Genomic DNA, 19,795 nt, shown 5'->3' with positions numbered 1-19,795 from the left:
AAAGCCATAATGCAAGAATTAAAATATCTTGAAAATAAACAGAGGGTTTTTCAAAACATGTTGAGAATGGAAAATGAGGCCATCAAGGAGTTGAGGATGAACAAGAACTTGATTATAAAACCTGCGGATAAGGGAGGCGCAGTAGTTATCCAAACCGCCTTAGCCTATGACAAAGAATGCAGGAGGCTCCTGTCTGATGATAGGAACTATCAGGTCCTCACTGAAAATCCAACTGAATCATTGAGAGTTCAAATAGGAGGTATGGTGGAAGAGGCGCTGGCCTATGATTGGAAAAAGAGTCGGATTTTCTGATACAAAAGAATTCACGGACTCCTTATTTTTACACCATACCCAAGGTGCACAAAAACCTTGATAATCCTCCTGGTCGCCCCATTGTTTCCGGCATCTCATCAATTCTGGAACCATTGTCCAAATTTGCGGATGCTTTTCTTCGACCAATTGTACAGGCCACTGATACATATTTGAAGGATACGAAGGCAGTACTTCAATTACTGAACAACCAAACTTTTGATCCCAGCTCCCAGATGCTCCTCAGTCTTGATGTGGAGAGCCTCTATACGAGTTTCCCACACGAAGATACATTACAAATCATTGAGGAGGTACCACATTCTACCAACTGGAAATACCACACTCCACGAAATGTAGTACTGGAGTGCATCTCCTTGGCCCTCACCAAAAATTTTTTTGAGTATGAGGGCACCCTCTTCTGGCAAAAACATGGGACCAGTATGGGCAGTACTTTTGCCCCGAGCTTGGCTGGACTATATGTCCATCATCTAGAGTCCACTAAAATCCTCCACCCAGACAACCCATACAGGCCGAGGATTCTCACATGGCGGAGGTATATAGACGATATCTTGGTCATCTGGGAAGGAGATATGACTACAGTAACTGACTTCACAGCTTGGCTTAACAACCAAAATGCCTATCTGAAATTTACTCATCAGATGTCTAACCAAAGCATGGTCTTTTTGGATCTAAACATCTACTGTGAAGCAGGAATGCTCAAAACAGAAACACATTTCAAACCAACGGCCAAGAACTGTCTCCACAGATTTGACAGTTTTCACCCACTTCATCTGAGGGAGAACCTTCCTTATGGGCAGTTCCTACGTCTTCGACGAAACTGCAGTGACATCGCCAAGTTTAAATCTCAGGCTGAGGATCTGAGTGTGAAATTGAGACAAAGAAAATACCCTGAAACTGTAATCAGAAAAGCATCAAAAAGGGCAAGGAACAACAACCAAGAGGCCCTCCTGGAGGATAACCCTCGTAGGGAGGAAGCCGAAAAAAGAACAGTATGTGTCACCACATACAGTCCAGTTACCAACCAGGTGACAAAGCTGGTGAACAAACATTGGCGCACTCTGACGAGTAGCGGTCTGACCTTGGAGAAGCCTTTTTTTTGCACATAGAAGGGGCAGGAACTTGAGAGACATGCTAGTCCACACAAGACCCCCTCCAACCAAAAAGGACCAAACAAGACTTCAAGGCATACATGGTCACCACCCGTGTGGTAATTGTAACAACTGCCATCTCACCAAAAAAAGCTTGACCTTGACCTTCTCAAATGGAACACAATGGGAGCAACATGTGTTCACAAATTGCAACAGCAAGAATGTTGTATATTTAATCACGTGCCCCTGTGGTAAGGAATATGTTGGTATGACAACAAGACCTGTCAAGGTGAGATTAAATGAACACAAAAGCAACATCAGATGTAAGAAACTCACTACCAAGATGTCTACCCACTTTATTGAACACCAACATTGTGTGAATGAGCTGCAGTGGACTGTTATTGAACAGTTACCCTCAGAAGTGGGCCTTTTGGAGAAGGAACAACGATGGGTGTTCAGGCTGGGAACTGACACAATGGGGCTTAACGACTCTATCCCTTGGAGCCTTTTGAGATAGTAATTGTCTCTGATACAATATACTGTCCGGATCCTGAATTATGATGCATATGGTTCATCTGGCTATATTGCAATCGCTTTACCAGGCACATATGGCCTCCTTCCCCTGCAACTGACATCACTCTGTATACTAACCATGCCAGTGTCTATCTTTGTTTCCTATTTATAATAGGTTATTTTCCTCTTTGTATAAATTCGGGGGTTTAGATATTATTGGATTTTATACACCGTTCTGCAGTACTGTATGAATTGAATACCTATTTAATAACATGTGTTAAGTTGTCCCTCAATATTGCAACATGTAGATTTTGCCCGTTTTACGAACTGAGGCCAGTAAATACACGCGTTTTCCAATAAGGTGTTAGGCACTGTAGAATGCTCCTCCGCGTCTTTCATGGCACAATGAGTAGCGTGTCTGCCTCACGCATGCGCGGTCGTCCCTTTCGTCCGCGCATGCGCACCTGACAGGCGGCAGTGCGCATGTGCGCCATCAGCGTTCAGTTAGAGCGCAGTACCGGACCTTCGGTGTTGGTTTTTCCCGTATTTGGGCATACACCGATCCCAATTAACCAATTTACCCTTCTCTAATTAGTAGGAGGGATAGTATATATATCAGGACCCTGACGCTACACAGGCTCACTTCATCGGAGCCGCGTTGAGGGAAGGCAGGCGAATTGCTGATGCAGTAACCGTGAGTTTATGGGTGTCAATGACTAGCATTTCCCTGTAGCCTGGTAGATTGAATATTGTGCCTTGTTTCCAACTGAACCCCGTTCATTCATATCTTTAGGTCTTTTCTGAGCAGGAAGGAAGGATCCCCAATAAACGCTTAGGCTCATGAGGTCTTATATTTTAGAACTCTAAGTAAGACTTTCTCTTTCTTTTAATGTGCTCTTCTCAATCAGAGCAGAGAGTGATTATGTGTTTTGTATATGTGTGTGTGTCAGTATTGTCATGTCCACTTGTGTGCTTTTTCTTTTATCTACAGGGTCCCATTATTTTTGGTATGACCTGGTGATACTCAGAGAAGGTTTTTTCTTCTCCTCCAATGAGGGTCTTGTGACATCTGCATGTATTTACTTATGCATTTCTTTCCGCAGGTTCTTTCGCCAACTGGGCGCAACTGCATTCGCTAACACAAAAAACACTGTTAGGAATATTACACATTGTGGTAATTTTATTAATTTTTGAATACACTTTTACATTCTGCATGTGAGTAAGGGGAGGGTAAGTGCATAACCCTTGTCCTGAAGAAGGAGGCTGTGACCTCCGAAACATGTTGACACTATACTAGTGGTTTTTGATACCTTAACTCGTATCTATCTAACCACGCCCTGCACTTCTTTTAATAATACCAGCCGGGGATTAAATTAAAAAATGTTTTCCTCCGACGTGCCAGGTATTTTTTAACTTTTCACTTTTTTCACCTCACCTCACTCACATTTCTGATCCTACACACACCCCCACACATAGTCCACTTCAAAGTGCTCCTGCGTATTCGCGAGTCGTAGCACGCCGCATCCCGTAGAGGGGTGCGAAGGCCCCGATGATGAAGCATGACACCAAGGGGCCTGTTGGTGTGTGAGGGGCATTTAAACAACACTGTGTGTTTTCCCATCACTTTAAGGATCACCACCACCTTGAGTGGATTCCACTTTGTTTATGTTTAAAATTCGTGAGCTCAGGTTGTGCAATGAACAAAAAAGGATTAGTTTTAGTACAAATTGCATCCTGATATCACGTATTTCACAGTGCTCATAAGTGCTAATGAAGTCATTAGCACTAGAAGTTGGCAAGCCAATGAAATAACTGGGAGAGCTGAACCAAAGCTGAGCCATCGCTGACTCTGGCTCTAAGAGACAGTGTATGAGTTGAGTCTTGAAAATATTTATCATATAAATAATGCAACAATTATCATGCTAAAATATAACATGGTGTTAGTTTTTCAATCTGTACTCTGATTTTCTGCATAGGACAGCTAAGACTGCCACAGTGGAAAAGGCTTTTGGGCATTATCACTGTAGGGTCATGCCAACATTAATTTTGCACATGTCCCACTTTTAAATACCATATACCCTACCTTGTGGGCAAAATGGCCTTCTTAGGGGTGAGCTACTAAAATTAAAACCACACTGTATGTTTTCACTGCAGCAATCAGGTGAAAAGGATAAGATGGCCGATGGAGAAGGAGCTCCTCCAGAGTTGCTTCAGGGGTAAGGGATCGCAATCTGCGTAAATTCCTGGAAACCCCCCCATCGAGCCCAACAATCCATCAGGGTAATCTGACTATTTTAGAGAGATTATCTTACCTTTTCTACTGGAATCCACAGACTTGTGCGGCAAATCTTTTCCCCTCTCGACCTCTCGAGCTCGAGCCGCGGGGATCGCCTGCTGCTTGCCGGGGGCACCGGTGCTGTTTCTCGACTGGTCTTCACCTCTTGGAGCCTGATGCCGACTTTGAAACGGAGCGACCGCCAGCGCTTTTTCACCCGACGAGTCTTGCTTGCGGAGGCCACCACCGGCCTCCGGCCGCCCTCCTTGCTGAAGTCCTGAGGTTTTCCGTGGACGTCTCTGCACAAACTTTCAACGGGGTGACCGCCAGCGCTGTTTTTGCCGACGAGTCCTGCCTGCGGAAGTCACCACAACCTCTGGCCGCCCTCCCTGCCGAAGTCCCAAGGTTTCCCGTTGGACGTCCCTAAACAGGAAGGCTCCAGCAGCTCATTACTGGCGAGGGTCAAGGTAAGTGTGGCCCCCTGCCTCCCCCTCCCGCTCCCGAAAGACTGTGCCTCCTGACTGCTTTTGCGGTGGTGCGCACGACCCTCCCACCTCCCACAGCACTCCCGTGGTAATTACCAGGGAAAGGGCTTGAGGTGCAACTTTCGTGGCAGCCTGCTACTCTCTCTCCCTTGCTTCACCAAAGCCTGCCCTCAGAGTGCTCTCAGAGCTGTCTGTCGGCATCTCCGCTTGTCGATTACTTTCTGGGGCAGACGGCAAGCAGAGTGGGTGCGAGGCACAATCACTCACTCCAACACTTCGAGTGTTTTTGCGCACTCGATTTTTTGTGACTATTGCTTTTGGCGTAAAGAAAACAAAGAAAACAAATACATGGGTTAATAGTTTTCCACAACCTTTCAGACAAGTGAAAGTGGGGAATAACATTTTCTACTCGAATTCACCATGATGTTGTTGTTTTAAGCCCAACATGAGACAAAATGGCTACCCCTAATCAGTGCCCATAGAAAGAGGACTGCGATGTTAGGGAAACTGCCTCCATAGAAAGAAGCCTGCACAAACCCTTACTGCAACAACAGCAACAGAAACAGAAAGAGGACTGCTTTTTCACTTCTCACTGCAACTGAAGAGGACTACTCTCTCCTCTATCTCTGTGGTGGCCATCTTTTTGTGGCACTAACCCAACTCGCAGATTCAAATGACAGGCATCCTCTCCTCTCACTACCCACGGCAACAGGAAAATGACCGCTCTCTACTTCTCCTCAATCTGAAAGTGGTCTACTCACTCTTATTTAAACCTTGAGACTACTTTTAACACATAACAACTATTTGAGGATGACCCCAATGTCGGATGCTCACTGATCCAGTTCGCTTCGTGCATACCCATCCCTAGCCATCATGGTTGGCCCTGCTCTAACCGCCTACGGTTCAAACGCTTTCACACTGGTCTACTCTCCAAACCTCCATAAAAATGCCTCAAAAGCCTTAAAACACCTCACCCTCAAAAACCATCCGGAGACACTGATTGCGGACCTACGTTTCTGTGCGGACTTAGGCACTGTCACCAATGACCTAGATTTTTACTCCGAAGGAATCCCTGCTTGGCGTAACAATTTCTCACTATTCCTTAATGTTCACTCATCCAGGATCATTCCCTACGGCACTAAGCTCACAATAGCGCCTTCAACAACTTTTCGAGCTGACCTCACCCTCACCATCCACAGAAGCAGCATTGTACTGACCCAAGCCTCACCTAAAAACCTTGACAAATTCTCAGAGCTTTTCATAACTCTCTGAAACTATGTGCAAGACACAGGGTCGCGACCAACACCCGGCCAAACTGTACACCTACCCCCTTGCCCAATACAGAACATCCGAATCCCATCACTATGCCTACAATCTTCCCAAACGCTATGGACCTGAGTCCACCCCTCCACATGAGCCACCCCCCCCACGCTTCCCACTCGGAATCCACGGCTCCCATCACATTGCACCTTAACCCTATCAGGCCACCTTCAACCGCCCGAGCGAACCCAACACTGAACCTTTGACCCCTTCCCGCCGTGCTCCCTTCTCGATCTCCAGGACCACTACCTCTACGTCACCAGTGACCCGGGCTATAGCAGGTCAAACCCACTCAGCTAACACTCAAGCCACTCCCTCTATGACCACACACATAATCCATCCTAGCCACCAAGCCCCACCCCCCTCAACGACTCCTACTGCACCAGATCAGGCCAACACCTTTAACACTCAAGCCACCTGTCCTACAACTCCCAGTTCAGTCCACCCGTGCCCGACTACACCCCACTCCGCAGATATCATTTCCTTGCACTCCAGAGCTTCCATAATATTTCAGAACCTCCATTCCTCCATCCTTGATCTCACAAAACTCCTTCACCTCGCTGAACTCTCCTTCGCAAAGCTAATGCCCCAGACTGCCTCCCTTCTAATCCCAGAGCTCCCCAAATGACCACTTCCGACAACCTCAAGACATCTGCGCCCTCACAAGCACATTAGCTGCCTGTCTGAGGAGGAAACCTTTGACCTCGCCCTCTACTACAACCTCTCTCTCACCACAACTAACCTACTAGATCTCACCGAAAAGGAAATCCAGGACCTCCTTCTGGACCTTAACACAGCCCCTATTTCTCCCTGTCTACCTGATGTGAGTGACGTGAGTGCCGCACACCCCATCCGCATGGTAGCCATCGACCCACACATATCAGCCCCCCCAGTAATAGAAGAATACTCAGAAGCAACCTTACGCCAGTGCCCTTGTCTGTCCCGACCCTCTCCACCATTCCTCTCCCTGCCCTGACGGGTCTCTTAATCAACTGTTGTTCTGCAGTGATGCATGCGCCGATGTCGCCGCACTCATTCTGAAAAACAACACCGACATAGCCATTCTAACAGAATCATGGCTTAATGAATCCTCATCCCCGTGCCTCGACCTCTTAATCCCCCCTAACTTCAACATTGTAAGACTCGACAGACAACATGACAAAAAAGGAGGCGGAATTGCCTGCATCCATCACTCTAACCTTCTTGTCACTGAGCTTTTAACGGATACTACTGACTCCTGCGAAAATCTAGCCCTCTCAGTCTTCAGTAGCATCATCCACATATGTAACCTACACATCTTTTATCACCCCCCAGGCACAAACAAACCTTTCACTGACTACCTCATGGAAGTTATTACGGCTAAGAACTCCCCTAACTCCAAGGACATTTTCCTCAGCGATTTCAACCTGCCCTGGAATGATCTTAAGGATCCCCATGTCAACGCCATAAAAGACCTCTTGGCCGATCTAGCCCTGACCGAAGCTTGCACTCTCCCAACCCACTCGAAAGGAGCCACTCTTGACTGGATCATCTCCAAGGGAACCGCCGTCAAGCTCCCCTCGATAGAGCCCTACGACTTGTCTGACTACCACACCATCGCCTTTCTGTTACTTAGCACACACAAGACAAGAACACCACAACAGGTACTCCCAAAACGCTGGGTCAGAGACACCAAAAACCTAGACATCAACAAGCTTGAGATCCGCTGCAAAACTGACCTACCACCCCCCCCCCCCCCACATCACCTCGGTCAGTGACCTCAACGATCATTACTCGGCTACCATGTCAAGCATCTTGGATGACCTAGCCCCTCTTAAAATAAAAAGAACTCAAGTGAGAGATTAAAACCCATGGTTCACTGGTTCCCTCAATGATGAGAGAAGATCCCTCAGACATCATGAAAGAACCTGGAGAAAGCACACCTCAACAGACCCCTATAACTCCTTCGCCAGGCCAGAAATATCTACAACAAGAACATCGTCAACTCAAAAAAAGAATTCTTCAGATCGGAACTAGGAAATGCCCAGAACAGACCTCGCAAAATCTTTGAGATGGTTAAAATACAATTGAACAAACTGTCCAAAACAGTGAAAGAAAACCCCAAGTCTCTCATCTCCCCTGAGGTTTTCTCCTCATTTTTCACAAACAAAATCAAAACCTTAGATACTGAACTCAAGGCTGCCTCCTTCCCCCCTCCGAACTTTGACCCTCTGCCTCCTCCTTCCTTGCCGCCACGATCCGTACCAAAGAATTTAGCTCACTGGTCCGAATTTGCATCCTATGACGAAGTCGCTGTCGGGAAAATCCTTGCCTCCCTGAACCCCAACAACCACTTCAATGACCCGCTCCCTTCAAACTGTTTCGTGACCGTTACCAAATCCATCATTCCTAGCTGGACTGCAATCATCAATGCCTCCCTACGACAGGGATCAATACCGACCTCGCTGAAAACAGGCAAAGTCCTACCCATTCTGAATAAAACGTCGCTGGACCCAGCCTCCCCAGACAACTTTAGACCAATTTCCAACATTCCGCTCCTGGCTAAAGTGCTGGAAAAGTGTGTACAATTACAGCTAAGTCACCACATCAACAACTACCATCTACTCGATAACTGTCAATCAGGCTTCCGACCGGGGCACAGAACCGAAACCACCATGCTCCACATCATTGATGATGCTCTTCAAGCCCTTGACCAAGACAAAACCTGTCTCCTGATCCTCCTTGATCTATTGTCGGCCTTCAACACGGTCAACCATGTGATGCTACTCGAACGCCTTAAACTCAGGATGGGATTAGAAGGCACAGTCCTCAACTGGTTCAGATCCTACCTCCATAACCGATCTGAGCGATTTCTAGTCAATGGCGAACTGTCCGCTCCCTCCTTGGTCACGGTGGGAGTCCCTCAGGGTTCAACATTGTCCCCCACCCTCTTCAATCTTTATCTGGAACCCCTTGCCGAAGTCCTGCTTAATGCAAATACCTCCTTCCATATGTACGCTGATGACACTCAGATCTACATAAAAATCTCATCTCTTGCAGAGATCCTCACCCTGAATGAAGCTCTGAAGCTGACCGTCAGATGGCTATCCTCCAATCAACTAAAACTTATGCCAAGAAAACTGAGTTCCTTCTAATCTCCCCACCCAAGAATAACCCCGACATCCAGACATGGATTAAAGCCATCACAGCCTTATACTGTTCCCTGACCATTGTGAATTCAGCCAAATCTCTGTGAATTACCTTGGATTATAACCTAAACATGCGGGATCACATCAACACAATGGCGAAATTGGCCAGATTCCACCTGAGCTACCTATGGAAATTGAAACCCTTTCTAGACGGTCCGGACCTAAAACTCGCTGTCCAATCATTAGTCATCTCTCGACTGGAATACGGCTTCTCCACCCTCTCTGGCTTACCTAAGATCTCGCTGGCACCCTTAAAAGCCTGCCTCAACGCAGCCGCCAGACTACTTACAGGTTCAAAAAAATTCGATCACATCACTCCTCACTTGAAAGCGTTAAACTGGCTCTCCTCCGAGGCGAGGATTAACCTCAAACTGGCATGCATCACGCACAAGGCCCTTCACTCTAACTCCCCTGCGTATCTTGCACAGAAGCTTGTGTATTCTGGAGGAAACAAACTCAAGATTGACCAAGGCCCTCTTACTCCGGCCTGCACGCTTTAGGGAAATAAAAACCTACAACCGGGCTTTCACCGGAACTGCACCAGGAATATGGAACTCCCTCCCTCCCAAAATTAGAAAAATCCCTTCCTTTGCTCACTTCAAAAAAGAGGCCAAGGCCTTTTTCATGGATTCCTTGGCTAATCTCGTTCCCTCAGCCACCTGAGAGACTATTGCCTTATTCTTGTTCATGTATTATATTTGTCCTGCTGTATAGCCTATCCTATCCCCCAGGTACAGTGCCTGTTTGCTACCCTGTCCCACCTTTATCCCCCTGATTTTCTGTAAGCTCTCCTATGTAAAAAATTTTATCGTTTTACCAGTATGTTTGTTTTATGACCTGCCAGGACCCTGTATTACTCTATTGTATCTGTAAATCACTCTGATACCCTCATGGGTCATTTTCGCGCTATATAAAACCTTAAAAAAAAAGAAAAAGAAATAGTCATGAAGCCATATTTTCCTTTAAGACACTAGTAGATGACACTATATGTGCTGCAGTCCACAGGTGGCATATAACCTATAATGAAAAGACTTGTGGTGGTGTAGCGCACCTACATTTTTAAACAAGTTCAGGACAGGTAATCCTAGATCCAAAGTTCAAACTTTTTTGGGCACCTCGGGATATTGTCCCTTCTGGCTGGTGGGGGACTTGAAGTAACAACTAGTATCAGAAGAGTATAAGGGATTCCTATACTGAATCCTGTGGTGCTCCTGCGGAGGATAGTGACCTCAATGTTCAGAATTTGTGAGTCAGCAAGTTCAAAAGACTAGAAACGTTCATCTGGATATACTTTATTCCAAAGTTCATATATTATTTTTCATATAGACTTCGATCAAGATTAATGTATGTTCAACATGTTATTCACCACCAAAACGATTCCTAAATGCCAAAATCCCAATGCATTTCGGGACAAGAGTCCCTTCGTCAGGGGAATAACGTACTCTGTGAAAGAAACCAAACACTGTTTCAGGGGGCGGACATTATTTACAATGACTAAAAAATACAATAACGAAAAAATACCAGAGATGGCCTAGAGACCCCACCATTGTAAGGGTGATTAACAGGAAACAGATCATGAGTGACAAAGCAGTGTTAAAAGAAGTCAAGTAATGAAAATGTGCACCGAAAAAAGGTCAGTGAGTAGCAAAAACATGTTGTAAACAGATGCGAAGGTAATCAAATAACGGGAAAAACACCGCGGGTTCAACACACTTGTAAAGATCTCAGAAGCCAGAGCTCCTTTATGGCTCCAGTGAGTCATAAGATTTTGGATTCTTATGAAATAATTATCCTCAATGCCTGAAAGAAAGTTTCAAGAAACCATCTCCAAAGTTTACCAACTTCAAAATCAGAGATTACAGAGCTCTTAAAGAAATCACGATGAACAAGAAAATCACCTGTTGCAAAGCGGACAACTGCGGAGCCCTGGTCGTTTTGGACCAGGAGTTTTATCAAAAAGTGTCACTACACATGTAAGCAACAAAGCCCTTTACATGAAACTGCTGTCCGATCCTACCGAAACTTTCTCTAATATCTTGAAATTTATCCTAGAAAAGGCCATGGAATTGGGTACCATTACACAGAAAGACTTGAAATATTTGATTCACCCGTACCCTAAGTGTCCCAGCATCCACATGCTGCCCAAAATCCATAAAAACCTGCAGCAACCACCTTTTAGACCGATTGTGTCCACCAGGAATTCCATTCATGAACCCACTGGGAAGTTCGTTGATATGTATCTTCAGCCCATAGTGAGGGGCATGTCTACTTATATACGTGACTCTACCGATTTTCTAAACCAACTGAGAAAAGTGAGGTTAATACCTAATACCCAGTACACTCTAGTTACCATTGACGTCTGTGTGTTATACACATCAATACCTCATAACAGGGGCATTGAAGCAATGGAATCCTTCTTACTCCAAAACTCCATGAACGACGATTTGAAAGTGTTGTTACTTGAACTTATGCAGTTCATGCTGTATCACAGCTATTTCACTTGGAACAACGACTTCTACCTTCAACTAGTGGGCACTTCAATGGGCAATTGTGCAGCCCCCAGCCACGCAAATTTGTTCATGCATCGCTTTGAGATTGACTACATCTTGGAAAACACCCAGTGGTGTGACAAAATCGCCACATATTGGAGATATATAGACGAAATTTTTTTGATTTGGACAGGACCCCCTGATGAAATATCCCAATTTATTTCGTACATTAATGGAGTTGATGATCACATTCAATTCACCCACAGTGTCAACCCTGTGAGTCTACCATTTTTGGACATTTTAGTCACCCTAGACAATGGTTGTCTAAATACGTCACTGTACGTAAAAGCCACTGATCGAAACAATGCCCTCCTATACACCAGCTGTCATCCTACCCCATTGAAAAAGCATCTACCTTTTTCTCAATTAATGAGGGCCAAAAGGATCTGTTCTGAACCGGAGGAATATTCTCACACTGCTAAGATCATTCTCAAGAAATACCAAGACAGACAATATCCCGAAGAGACTCTGCAAGCCGCAAGTGATCGAATTGCTCTAAAAACAGAAATGACCTTCTGGTCTCAAACCCCGAGAACTAATAAACAGATCAGACCTGTATTTGTTTCCAAATACTCTTCTAGAAGTCTTGAGATAAAAAATATTATTCTTAAGAATTGGCAGATGATACAATTTGAACCTGATTTTCAAGGAATTTTCAATTGTACTCCACTGTTTGCTTACCAGAGAGCAAAAAATCTCCAAAATATGCTGGAATTCAACCCCAAGCCATCAGACTGTACTTTTTTTGGAACTAAACCTTGCCATAACTGCAGTCACTGCAATAACATAATCGGGGGAAATTACATCAATCACCCACGGTCTGGTAAACAAATCAAACTAAGAAGGAACGCCACATGTGATTCTATCAATCTTGTGTACTTACTGAAGTACCCTTGTGGCTTACCTTACGTCGGAAAAACCGAAAGGAAGGTAAAAGTCCGTTTCACGGACATAAAAGCACAATCAGGAACAAGAACCTGAAATCTCCTGTAACTTCACATTTCATCTCATCCCAACACAACATAAGCCAGCTGAGGTTCCTTGTCCTAGAGGTTGTCCCCACGAGACCTGGCATTGACAACCGGAAAAAACTACTGCAACGTGAACTATTTTGGATTAAGTTGTTGGAATCATGCCAACCGAAAGGACTTAATGATCGGATAGAATTTAGTTGTTTCCTTTTATAACATGCTGCTTATCTGTCACCTGTCTAATCATCTTTATTCACTTTCTCAACTGTACAGCTCCCATTCCTACTTATTCATTTATTATTCATCTTTCCTATACTCCACTTTTTATTTTTTTTAATTATTATTTTGCTTTATCGTTCATCCCTATAACCTCTTAGCACTGTTCACTGGTTTTCATGAATATTATTTGTTCCTGTTATAACTTTGATCTTACTTTCTGTTGCTTTTGTTTACTTTCCCCTATCCAAGATGGCTGACACCTTGATGCACATGAACAATTGCATTTATTGTTTATTTTAATATTCATTTGACCCGCTGACTCCAGTACCTATTTGTTCATCCTCTCCCATTATTCACATTTATGTAGGTTACCAGGGCTCTTTTGTACGTTTTAATCTACAGTAACCCCTTCGCCTGCACGGGAAGTCCTCTCTCTATGTCACGCACTGCACGCAACTCCAGCTAGCTTCTTTATTAACTCTCCACCTCTACGCTCGTGAGTATGCAGTCTTTGAACATAAGATTCTGAAGATTCCGGTAAGCACAATGTTTGGGAAATCGGTGGACTGTAATTTCTTTTAATCTATTTGTGTCGGTGAACGGTTCTCCTTGAACTCACAACTGTTGATTACCAAATTCACGCTAGTACCCGTGGTGTTTCTCCTGTAATTTGATTACCTTTGAATCTGTTTACAACACGTTTTTGCTACTCACGGTCCTTTTTTCGGTGCACCTTTCATAACTTGACTTCTTTTAACACTGCTTTGTCACTCATGATCGGTTCCTGTTCATGTCTCTAGGCCATCTCTGGTATTTTTCCTTTTTGTATTTTTTAGTCATTGTAAATAATATCTGCCCCCTGAAACAGTGTTTGGTTTCTTTCACAGAGTACGTTATTCCCCTGACGAAGGGACTCTCGTCCGGAAATGCATTGGGATTTTGGCATTTAGGAATCGTTTTGGTGGTGAATAACATGTTGAACATACATTAATCTTGATCGAAGTCTATATGAAAAATAATATATGAACTTTGGAATAAAGTATATCCAGATGAACGTTTCAGGTCTTTTAAACTTGCTGACTCACAAATTCTGAACATTGAGGTCCCTATCCTCCGCAGGAGCACCACAGGATTCAGTATAGGAATCCCCTCTACTCTCCTGATACTAGTCATATAACCTATAATGCCATGAGTGTATTTCCTCACCATATAACATGATCTTATAGAGATGTTAAGGCTGGCAATTAGGAGTTATCCTATTTTGTTAAACACTAGGCACAGGGGACATTTCAATTATGCTGGAGTAATCAAAGTAATTTTCGGTTAGTCTTTTGATGTAAAATTACTGAAAATTGTGCAATTACAGCAGTTTGCATACTTAGTTAGCACAAAAATGCCAAAGCAGGAGCACAGGTAAAACAAACTTAGCAAGAGCAAGTAGAACCTGGCTTCTGCTGCTTGTGTTCTGTTGCATTTAGCAATCATTTTATTAGCACAAAATGCATCCTTTTGTCCATTTTGGACGCATGGGTGCATTTTGCACTACGGAAGCAGCATTTTGCAATAAGAAAATAGGACTACATACTGTTTAGCACTCACATAATTTCTCCACTGCAAATTACATGAGATACACCCGCCCACCCCTAACAGTCACCTGTTTTGCAGCGCCCCATTGTCAGCGTTAAAAAAACGAAGCATTAGTCCAATAAAAATATATAGGTCATCACACCAAAAATAGCACTTTCCTACACCTTCCAAATAGTTTAAAAATACATTATTGTACTACAAACTACCTAACCTGTTTCAAAAGTGCTCTATTAAATTCTATCACAATTGTAATGCATTTCTTCACATTTGGTAATACATTTGTCAATGCCAGAAGGAGCGGAAAGAGCTGGCAGGAGTAAGTTTCCTAACATTCTCGTCAGATTGCATATTATATTAATTCTTCGCATATTTCTATTTTGTCGTACATGTCTCTTGTAGCATATCAAACATCAATATTTCAGGTATCCACCTACTTAGGAGACTCCTTCAACAGGACAAACAATTTTCCAACATTCTGCTCATAGTAGCATTAAAGCTACACATATTTCCAAGGAATCAATAATAAACAAGGATTGAAAATGCAATAGGTCTTGCCTTTGATTGAGCTAAAGCCATTTTCTTTGTGAATGGTATTGTATAGCAAAGAAAATGGCTTTAACTTAATGAAAGGTGAGACCTATTGCATTTTTAATGCTTGTTTAGGACTTGTGCTCTGGGTGAGAGAGAGGTAATTTAATTTTCAACGTGAAAATTAGAGCGCTCAAAGGCTAGGTTATTTGTCTGTGATGGGCCTATTACCACCAGCTCTGTTACAGCCAGCACCCGCCGCAGAGGAGCGTAGTGCCCAGAGCAGCCCGGGCTCTGGGATGTCACAAGCCGCAGCGCTGGTGCCCCTCCCCACGCTAGACAGCGCCTTACTGTTTCTAGACAATTGACAGCGCCTGTTTCTAGGCGCTTGACAGCGCCATTGCTGTTTCCAGGGGCTTGACAGCGCCATTGCTGTTTCCAGGCGCTTGACAGGTGCAGCAATAATTTAGCACACTAAATTACACTGTTTCTTTTACAAGTTTTTGACAGGTAAGTCTAATGTGGTCAAAATAATGTTCATGATGTTTGAGTCTACCGCTCCAGGGCGGTGTAGTCTTAGACACCGTGGCACCCCAGCGCCAGTGAAAACGGGGAGAGCGAACGCAGGGACGGCCTGTCAGTAACAGAGCGGCTCTACGGAAGAGACACTGGAATCATCGCACTATAACTCACGATCCACAACTTCTTTTCTTAGCAAAAAAGGCCACTTTATTAAGACAGGTGCAAAGTATATTTTCTCAAAAACACATTTTGCAATTATATGATAAAGCAATTTCCCAAGCTTATTTTAACCTTTCTACAAAAACGTAACCCCCAATGTTGACCCACACAAACCCAGAAGAACTGACTCCTGTTGAGAGATCCCCCTCATTCCTTTCCACGTGACTGTGTACCCCACCTCCCCCCTTGGAGGATGGACAATCTCACTCAAGACTGCCCACCCCCCAGAAATTCCACCTACCAGTTCTAAATGGCTAAAAGAAAAACTGTCTTATTGTGGCAGAAAAACATATGACACCTCTGGCAGTAACCAAGGCTAATAAAAAATTTACTCCTGACAAAAATTGTAACAGATGAAAAAAGAGGGAAAGGTGGGTGGAACAAACTAAATTCCTCTCCTCCCGCCTCCCTCTGGCACAGTTACTTTCCTGCCCGCCAGTAAGCCTACTATAAATACCCCCCCGCACGCCTATTGCCTCCCTAATTATCCCTGCCTCTGCACCTGGGGTGGCTGCTCCATTGTGCGAAAAATCCCAGGGGGAGACCAGCTCGTGCCCAGCTCCCCCTGGGACCCCCCTCACACAATATCTCACGATCTACAACTTCTTTTCTTAGCAAAAAAGGCCACTTTATTAAGACAGGTTCAAAGTATATTTTCTCAAAAATACATTTTGCAATTATATGATAAAGCAATTTCCCAAGCTTATCTTAACCTATCTACAAAAACGCAACCCCAATGTTGACCCAAGCAAACCCAGAATAACTGACTCCTGTTGAGAGATCCCCCTCATTCTCATTTCCTTTCCACATGACTGTGTACCCCACCTCCCCCCTTGGAGGATGGACAATCCCGCTCAAGACTGCCCACCCCCCAGAAATTCCGCCATCCAGGAAATTCGAAGAGTTTTCCTGCCCCAACAAGGAGAAAATTATGACATATATTCCCTTTCCATGTTTGTGCCATCAATCCCTTAATTCCAGTAAAGAGTACACTTGCCCAATCTGAGATAAACGCACCCCGTCCTCACAAAAAGATACCCCTCAGTGCTTTGTATATCAGAGTGACATAGAACCTTGACCCTGATGCCCCCCCATAAGAGTCCCATGGCTCCATTAAGCTTACGTCTCGCCTTCTCCAATGGTGTGTGGTTTCTTGCTCCTCTCCAATGCAGCTGCAATATGAACAGGAATAAAGGCATATTTTTTATCTGCATATTTATCGCGTCCCACTGGTGACCTGCCACACTCTCATGAGGTTATCCGTGTACCCAGCAAACAAAGTCTGCCCATCAGCAGACCATGCCAGTGAGGTGCATTGAGGTGGTTCAGCTTTGCTACTGTTGCTGATCACTTCCTGCTTCAGTTCGGCCACAATAATCTTCCCCTCCAGATCCCAAATCTTGATGCTGGGGCCAGTGGCCACACACAGCCAGTAGCGGTTGGGGCTGAAGCACAAAGCATTGATGGTGTCTCCGCTATCTCGAGTGTACAGGTGCTTGCCCTCATTCAGATCCCACAGCATGGCCTGTCCGTCCTGTCTGCCAGAGGCACAAAGCGAGCCGTCAGGGGAGACTGTGACGGTGTTCAGGAAGCCAGTGTGTCCAATGTGGTTTGTCTTCAGCTTGCAGTTAGCCAAGTTCCACACCTTGACCATCTTGTCCCGACCGCAGAACACAATGATGGGGTTACTGCTGTTCGGTGAGAAGCGGGCACAGGAAACCCAGTCCGAGTGGCTCTCCTCCTGCACGGTGTACTTGCATACTCCAAGTGTATTCCACAGCTTAATGGTCTTGTCCTGGGAGCCAGACACAATCTGACGGTTATCAGCGGAGAAGGCAACACTCAGAACATCCTTGTTGTGGCCCACGAAGCGGCGGGTGGTGGTGCTTGTAGTAAGATCCCACAACGTCAAGGTGCCATCCCAGGAACCCGAGAGCGCAAACTGGCCTTCCGAGGAAATGACCATGTCACTGACAAAGTGAGAGTGTCCTCGAAGAGCACGCTGAGGGATGCCATAGTTTGTCTCGTCCCGGGTCAGTTTCCACATGATTACACTTTTATCCCGGCTAGAACTCCAGATCATGTTGTGGAACTGCGGGGTGGTGGCGATTTGTGTCACCCATCCATTGTGACCCTTAAGGGTACCCCGAAGGGTCATCTGCTCAGACATGGCAGTGGCTGGCCAGGAGTGACGGCGCGCGGGGAGGATGGAGTTGGATGGAGCACGGGGAGTGCACCGACAGCTCCTTCTCTCAGACAGGCGGCGAAGCTGCAATATGAATTCAGACAAAATCACTGTGGTGCCCTCCCAGTTAGCCTTGATGCCGGCCAGAACCAGTTTCATTAATTTTATTAGAATTAGGCCAGGTAAACCAATGAGATCATTCTCATCCAGGTAAATGCCCAGCAAATCCTGAGGCCTCCCAAAAAACACATCAGAAACAACATGGGAAACTATATATAAATATAATGCCTGAAGTGAAATTTCTAGAAGCTTTGAAGACCTCCCATTCCCCCAGAGGACAGCAAAGCCCCCACGCCCCTTTTTGTTCAATAAAAAACCCATTTTATCCTGCCCAATTGAACCGTCTTCGAAGCTCTCAACCAAATTCTCAACCTGTGTTCTTGTATAAAAAACAAAAAAGGGTTAGGGTAACGCACTCCGCAGTTGCTGATGTGTTATAAGTTGTGGTGTGCTCCTGAGATATCACTCCCCGAAGAGGTGTGGTAATCAAGAAACAGTCTGCGACACTTGAGATAAGTGCCGTCTCTCTGGGCACAACCAATTGGACGTAGAGACGTTCTGAAGAATTGTACTCAAACTTCAAGAAATGGTAATTTCCATCATGTTTTATTCCATGTTATATCCACAGGAAATAGTTCAAATATTTAGCAAATTGCTGGTTTGACATCCTGCAATGCTGTTCCTGTGCACCCGATGGACCATGCATGCCCTCAGACCTAATACCCTTTACCTCACTGGACGTGACACCCCTACCCACCCATACCCACTGACCTCCCGCACAGTCCTGGGCGACCCCCTGAATTGGCCCTCCCATGCTCACTACCTGCTGTCCCAGCATCATGGCAGGGGCGAACCAACTGCCTTGTAACCTGACCTGTTGTCAGATCAACTTTTAAAGGATACGTTCTCTCCACGAATTGCACGGGAACAGTCTGCAGACTTCTTCCCAACTCCACCCCAAAAACTCCCAGAGTCCGTTATTCAGTTAACTGGACCCTCAAGACTTTTCAAGGGGGAAGGGGCAAATTGGATAAAATAATAAACAACAAGAAGAGGCTGCCCTTGATGGTCTTCTTCTTCTTGGCTTCTCCAATGTCGTCAGTTCGGAGAGACCGTGGAAGACCTAATTGGAATACACCACAATATTTAGCTCAAACTCTTCCTCCCCTCTTCTTCTATGGGCTCTATATATATCTTACTACATTCTCACCTACTTGATCTAAGGCTTAGCTACTCTTCTCTCTCTTCTTTTATTCTTATTTGTCTTTGGTACTCTTTCTATAGGAAACACATACAACCAATGATAATGTAATTACACTCTGTAGTAATTCCTAACTATTTTTCTATTGGCTGTTTTTCTACTTAACATACCTCATTTTAGAGTTAATTTGCCTTGTATTTGGATTCTATCTGTCTCTTTTATGTCGAATGAAGACTTAGCTGGACTTACTCTTTCTGAAGGATACAGATTTGCTGACCAGTGGTTAGTATTCTACTCGTAATATCTCTAAGTTACTTATCATTCATTATTCAATATTAAATACCATTGTTCTCAATTCATTAACTTATCTGAATGCTCTTGTCTTCAAAGATACTCCTCATAAGCCGGAACCGCTATTCAAGGTGAGTCTTCTTACTTCAGAGTTGTCGTAGCGGTGAAACTAATATTAAGCGCTAATTCAATAACTATCTTTTCTGTCTTGACAGTATTCCTTCGCAAAATGGATCGCTTGTCAAAGAGAGTCTTCTTACTTCA

At 44.7% G+C, this 19,795-nt stretch overlaps 1 protein-coding gene and 1 pseudogene across 4 annotated transcripts in view; both read right to left on the bottom strand.

The window, feature by feature from the left end:
- Nucleotides 1–19,795, bottom strand: part of LOC147732923 (histamine N-methyltransferase A-like) — an 855,634-nt gene that overhangs the window by 304,718 nt on the left and 531,121 nt on the right. The gene's annotated exons all lie outside the window — the stretch shown is intronic.
- Nucleotides 17,011–18,053, bottom strand: LOC147732924 (small ribosomal subunit protein RACK1 pseudogene; annotated as a pseudogene).

This window comes from Lissotriton vulgaris, chromosome 2_1 (assembly GCF_964263255.1).
Source record: "Lissotriton vulgaris chromosome 2_1, aLisVul1.2, whole genome shotgun sequence".
Taxonomy (NCBI): Eukaryota; Metazoa; Chordata; class Amphibia; order Caudata; family Salamandridae; genus Lissotriton; species Lissotriton vulgaris.
This window is presented reverse-complemented; position numbering and strand designations above follow the sequence as displayed.